This window comes from Pleurodeles waltl, chromosome 8, assembly GCF_031143425.1.
Source record: "Pleurodeles waltl isolate 20211129_DDA chromosome 8, aPleWal1.hap1.20221129, whole genome shotgun sequence".
Taxonomy (NCBI): domain Eukaryota; kingdom Metazoa; phylum Chordata; class Amphibia; order Caudata; family Salamandridae; genus Pleurodeles; species Pleurodeles waltl.
In genome coordinates, this window is record NC_090447.1 from 694463733 (window position 1) to 694470560 (window position 6828).

Consider the following 6828-nt stretch of genomic DNA (forward strand, 5'->3'; position numbering starts at 1 on the left):
CCGGCAGTTCAATCCCCGCAAAAGTAAACATTAACACTGCGTCACAGCAGAATAAAAATGTTCTCCGGCTATGAAGACAACAGTTAATGAGTAACGAACAGTTCAAATAAAGGAACGCCGTGCCTCGGATATTAACTGTGTCCTGGTCGAACAGGATAGTGGGAAAAAGGCGAGGGAATCCGGCACCAGATCGCCTCACCGCTTACCACCTCTCCTTCATGTTTCGAAGATCCAAATGGAAGAACTCGAGACTCCCGACGATATCGGGAATATCCAATACTTGAGGGAAACAGGAGAAAAACAAGTACTCCACTGGAAGCAGAACGAGAATCCACCCTCGGGAACGCCGTCAACAAGAGCCCTCGTTGACCATCCGACTTTGATCTGGGAAACGAATAACGCACAACGCTTCCTGGATGTGCGTGGTTTTATGCGACCTCTTCCGGCGATAGGCGTCATGGGATATGTAGTCCAGAAGTACTACAATATCCCGATCGTCAATGCAGGCGCCGCGGTTAACTCCTGACAGTACGCCCGCCTCCAAAGCGCCTCCTCGGACCAGGCTTAGAGGGATGACGGGCATGAAACAGCCGCACAGCCCTAGGGGCATGGACATTGCGTTCCGGCTCCCATGAATCATCCTCGGCATTGTACCCCTTCCACGAAACCAAGTACCACAGCTTACCCCCCCGTCGTTTGGAATCCAACACTCTGCGCACCTCGTATTCCAGCTGCCCATCTCTGACCACCGGAGGCACCGCCTGCCGGGTCGCTGAAAGGGCCGGTTTCAAAAGGCTGCAATGAAACACCGGATGGATCCGTAAGGAAGCAGGTAAGTTGAGACGATAAGCCACAGGGTTTATCTTGCGTAACACCACATAGGGACCAATGTAACAAGGATGAAAGACGCTACGCATCTTGAAGCGTATATACTTGGTGGAAAGCCACACTCTATCGCCTGGCTGATATGCCGGTCCCTCACGCCGATGTTCATCACCCCATTTCTTATACTGTTCTTTGGCTTTCTCCAGATTGAGTCGTATCTTCTTTTGCACGGATTGGAGATTCTTAATCACAGCATGAACCGTAGGTTGATCCGTGACATCCCTAGGTATGGTTATGGGCAACATCTCCGCGTGGAAACCCGTGTTAGCACGAAAAGGAGACTCCCGTATCGAGCTATGCCAAGCATTGTTGTATGATAGTTCGGCAAGCCATAGCAACGAAACCCAGGATTCTTGAGCGTCCTTTGCATAGCAACTCAGATATTTTTTCAGGGTTTGGTTAAGGCGCTCCGTCTGGCCATCGGTTTGTGGGTGGAAGCTGGTGGACAGGGCGGATTCAATACGCAGAACCTTACACCACATGCGCCAAAACCTAGCGACAAACTGGGGGCCTCTGTCCGAGATAATGGTTCTCGGTAGACCGTGTAACCGCACCACTTGAGACAAAAGTAGGTGGGCGGTTTGACTTGCTGTAGGCAGATTTTTACAAGGGAGAAAATGACCCATCTTGGTAAGACTGTCCATTACCACCATGATAGCGTTGTACCCCTGGTCCATTGGTAATCCTACCACAAAATCCATGCTAATGGTTTGCCATGGCTTATCCGGAGTGGGCAAAGGCATCAGTCTGCCCTGGCTCTTCGCGTTTTCTCCCTTGGCTCGTGCACATATCTCACACCGAGCCACCCAGGCCGCAACGTCTTTAGCCCAACCTTCCCACCTGAAATGTCGTTGAACAATTTGCGCAGTTTTGGTGTAACCAGGATGACCAGCCGTTACCGCATCATGACACCAATTGAAGGCTTGCACTCGGAGTTCTTGTGTTGGCAAATACAAACGATTACATTGCAACGGTATTCCATGCTTAAGGGTACGGTCCTGACTTAGTTCTGCCCATTTCTTCCACTGAGCAGCAGACTTATGCTTAGAAACCTTTTCTAGGAAATGGGAGATGTGAAGGGCGCAAAGCACTCTTTCGGGTTTGATGATTGCTTCCTCGGGTCTTGAAACTATGGTTCTCACGTCCTCTTGTCGGGACAGTGAATCTGCCTTGCGATTGTCAACCCCAGGACGGAAGGTCACCACAAACTCATATTCCGAAAAAAACAGCATCCACCTCATTTGCCGCTGGGTAAGTTGTCTTGCCTCCTTCATATACTGCAGATTGCGATGGTCAGTATACACCGTGACCGGGTGTTGAGCTCCCCAAAGGTAGTGTCGCCATTCCTGAAATGCCCTTTTGATGGCTAGCAGTTCCTTTTCTGCCACCGTATAGTTAAGTTCCGCAGCAGATAGCTTCCTGGATAAGAACGCAACAGGATGAAGCTGTCCAGTGGTTTTGTTTCGTTGTGATAACACGGCACCAATCGCTATATCAGAGGCATCTGCCTCAACGATGAAAGGTGCATCTGGCTGTGGATGTTGAAGTATAGGTGCGGAGCAGAAGGCCTGTTTTAAAAAGCAAAAAGCCTCCTCTGCCTCCTCTGACCAAACAAAAGACACACCCTTTCTTAGCAACCTTGTTATAGGTGACACCATGTGGGAAAAATGAGAGATGAATCTTCTGTAATAATTAGAAAACCCAAGGAAGCATTGCACGTCTCTCATACTAGTGGGTACTGGCCACTCCTGAACAGCCTGTATTTTTCTTGTCGACATGCAAAACCCCTCGGGGCTTAAATCCACCCCCAAGAACTCAACCTTCCGGACATGGAACTCGCATTTGCTCAGTTTGCAAAAAAGGCTATGCTGTCGCAATGCTTGGAGTACTAAGGAAACATGGTCAAAGTGGCGCTCCAGGGATGTGGAATACACCAGAATGTCATCTATGTAAACGATCACGAAATGGTCTATGTATTCCTTGAGAACATCGTTCAGAAAATACTGGAATGCCGCCGGGGCGTTACACAACCCGAACGGCATTACCAAGTACTCAAACAGGCCATAACGGGTTTTGAACGCCGTTTTCCACTCGTCCCCTTCGCGGATTCTGACCAGATGGTAAGCTCCCTTCAGGTCCAACCTTGTATAGATTACCGCCTCTTTCATCTGGTCCAATAACACTGGGATGAGAGGAAGAGGGTATCTATTCCTCACCGTATTTTTGTTCAGCATTCGATAATCGATGCAGGTTCTCAACTCTTTATTAGCTTTAGCTATGAAAAAGAGTGGAGAGGCTGCCGGAGAACAAGACGGTCTAATGAACCCGATCTCCAGGAAGTGATCCAAGTATTTTCTCAAATGCTTGGTTTCTGGGTCTGATAGAGCATAAACCCTACAAGAAGGAAGGAGAGCTCCAGGGATCAGATCTATCTTGCAATCATACATACGATGGGGTGGCAATGTCTCAGCCTGACCCTCGTCGAACCCATCCTTGAACTCGACATAAACGGAGGGCAATATCACTGTTTTCTCCACCACTGTGGCCAACTGTAACCCTTGAGCCAACGCTAACGTGGGGGGATCGTCGTACAAGAAGCAGCTATTCTCACACATCGAGGACTGAAAACTAACCGTCTTGGTTTGCCAATCGATAAAAGGATTGTGTTTTCTTAACCAAGGCATTCCCAAAATAATTTCGTACTGAGGAGCCTCTATTATATTCAGCCTGATTCTTTCTTTATGTTCCGGAGATACCCCATTGAAGATCAAACCAATGTCCTCCGTATGTTCTGTGAGGGGCCCAGATTTCAGCGGTGTACCATCAACCGCCAATACTATTTCGGGGTCCTTTCTCTGAATGCTAGGAAGTCCCAATCTCCTAACCACCCCTGCATCTATGAAATTTCTCGTGGCTCCGGAGTCTATCATCGCCCATACTGGATGCTTTCGTTCTTTGGTCACCAACTCTACTGATAACAAAAGGTGGGACGCTTTTTCTTCCTGTGGAAAAAGGGTTAAGGAAGTTAACCGTAGCACCGGTTGGGGTTCTGTAAAGGGCAAAACCTCTTTCTCAGATGTCTTTCCTGACATAACCGCCACCTTTTGAGTGGGGGAGTAGGAGAATCTCTTTTTAGGTTTGAGGGGACACTCTCTTACATAATGACCCTTCCTGCCGCAATACATGCACAACCCCTGTACCCTCCTACTCTCCTTCTCAGACTTCGACAAGGGTGCCCTAACGGCTCCCACTTCCATAGGCTCCCCACCTATCTCATTGGGAGTAGAAGCAGATCACACCTCCCTTTCTGGAATGCCAGGTCGCCTATCACCCGCTCTACGCTCTACCCCTCTTTCTGCTAATCTGTGGTTCAGTCTCAGGGTAAGATTCACAAGGTCTGTACAAGTGGAAGGCTGCGGATCTATTTGAGCGAGTATATCCTTCATGTCGTCTCGTAAGCCTTGATAATAGAGAGACATTCTCTTCTCCTCTGGCCACCCTGATTCCGCCACCAGTCTATTGAAGGTCGTAAGATAAGTGACCAGATCAGACCTCCCCTGTCTCAGCTCCAGTAATTCCCTATCAGCACTAAAAGTGGTTGTTCTATGATCAAACACCCTCTCGAAGGCAGTCCGAAAGGCATTCCAATCCGATAACAAGGGGTCATCGTTCCTGACTAATGGCACGGCCCAATTAGCTGCGTCTCCAGAGAGATAAGAAATAGCGAAAGCTACCCTGGAAAGGTTAGAGGGAAAAGACGCGGGTTTACAAGAGAAATGTAGAGACAACTGAGTCAAAAAGGCCTGAATTTTCTTGGGGTCCCCCGAAAACCGTTCTGGGCTGGCTAAAGGGATAGGAGGGGAGACATTCACGGTTACCTGTGGTGTGGATGCTGAGGCGTCGAAGGGATTCCTAGTAAGCTTTTCTACCCTTTCTTTTAAAGCCGCTGCCTCAGCCCTAGAATTAGCCAACTCTTGTTGTACTACTACTAACGCCTGTAATACATCATCCATAGATGCCATCTTTGCATCACACCGAGCGGGAGGAGCGTTATTCGTGGGTGCGTTATTCTGTCACGTTGTAGATGCTCCTCAGACTCGGTGCGATGCAAATGGCAGTCCACCTCCTGACACCACCAAGTCACCGATAAAAACCACGGTGCATTGGAGTAATCAGGTGAGGGAAGGAAGGGGAAGGAACAGCAGGGAAGGGATATCTGTAAGGAGAAGAATACACAGCGTTAATATCACATTAGCCTGTCTATTCTCGCAATGTCTCGCTAAAGCACCAACGACCGTACCTGCCAATATCTCCTGAGGGCAGGACTAGTCCAACGCCTGTCTATGCTCCATCTGAATCATAGATGGCCGCCACAGGCCAACGATGAACACCGATAATCTCTTATGGGTTGTTCAACACCCACTCTTGTACAAGATAGACATAAAATAGTGAGGAAACAATACGAAGAGAGAGAAGAAAAAGAATGACGGTAAAACCCAACTCGGGCTCCTTTCTATAACTCAGTTAAAACACTGAGCCTCATGTCATAGTCACGCAAATGGTAGAAATGACCCATTCTTTCTACACCATGTACTGAAAAGCAAAAATGTCCCGGCAGTTCAATCCCCGCAAAAGTAAACATTAACACTGCGTCACAGCAGAATAAAAATGTTCTCCGGCTATGAAGACAACAGTTCATGAGTAACGAACAGTTCAAATAAAGGAACGCCGTGCCTCGGATATTAACTGTGTCCTGGTCGAACAGGATAGTGGGAAAAAGGCGAGGGAATCCGGCACCAGATCGCCTCACCGCTTACCACCTCTCCTTCATGTTTCGAAGATCCAAATAGAAGAACTCGAGACTCCCGACGATATCGGGAATATCCAAGACTTGAGGGAAACAGGAGAAAAACAAGTACTCCACTGGAAGCAGAACGAGAATCCACCCTCGGGAACGCCGTCAACAAGAGCCCTCATTGACCATCCGACTTTGATCTGGGAAACGAATAACGCACAACGCTTCCTGGATGTGCGTGGTTTTATGCGACCTCTTCCGGCGATAGGCGTCATGGGATATGTAGTCCAGAAGTACTACAATATCCCGATCGTCAATGCAGGCGCCGCGGTTAACTCCTGACACTGCAAGCAGATCATTTATATTCCTGTTAACCACGGTGGACATTCCCACAGTAGTCTAATGAGTTTTGTCACTATTTTGGTGCTTTACTGTATTGGCACCATGAACGATGGCACCAGTGCAGCAAAGCACAGGGAGGTACGTTGCTTACAATGCTTGTGTCCTTTTGTCATCTGCCTCTAGCAGACCTCACACATGGTAATTAGATGGCACAGTACAACCTTTATGGATTGTCAGCCCCATTAGTTCTTTCCTCCCTGCATGAGGGATCTTTCCTTACATATATCATATCTGCCACAGGCATATAGTGGTGTAAGGATGTACAGTGTGGATCAACGTATGCATTGTGTGACTTCGGTAATGTGGCACGAGGGGAACAGAAAGCTTGGATCCACACTGCCAACTATTTGTATGATGGTACTGTTGCATTATGGGCTAGTGACACTGGGCCAGTAGTGCAACATGATTATCACAGACATGCCCCATATGTTGTGTATGTTCACTTTTGTGCCCACTGTGAGAAAAGGTCTCTTTTTTTACATGGTTAGCTCCCATGTTTTGCCTGATGTATGATGTAATCTATAAATTGTAGTACCCAGGACCCCTGCTAACCAGGTTCCCTGGTCAAGAGATGTTTCCCTAAAACTGTTGTGATGCAGTGGCACAATTGGATGCACCTTTAGCTACCACTAGAAGTCCCTAGTAAAAGGTACTTAGGTGCCCAGGGCATGGCATACTAAGAGTAGGCCCTTGAGGACAGCAGGACTGATTGTGCCACCCTCTAGGACCATGCATCCAGATGCACC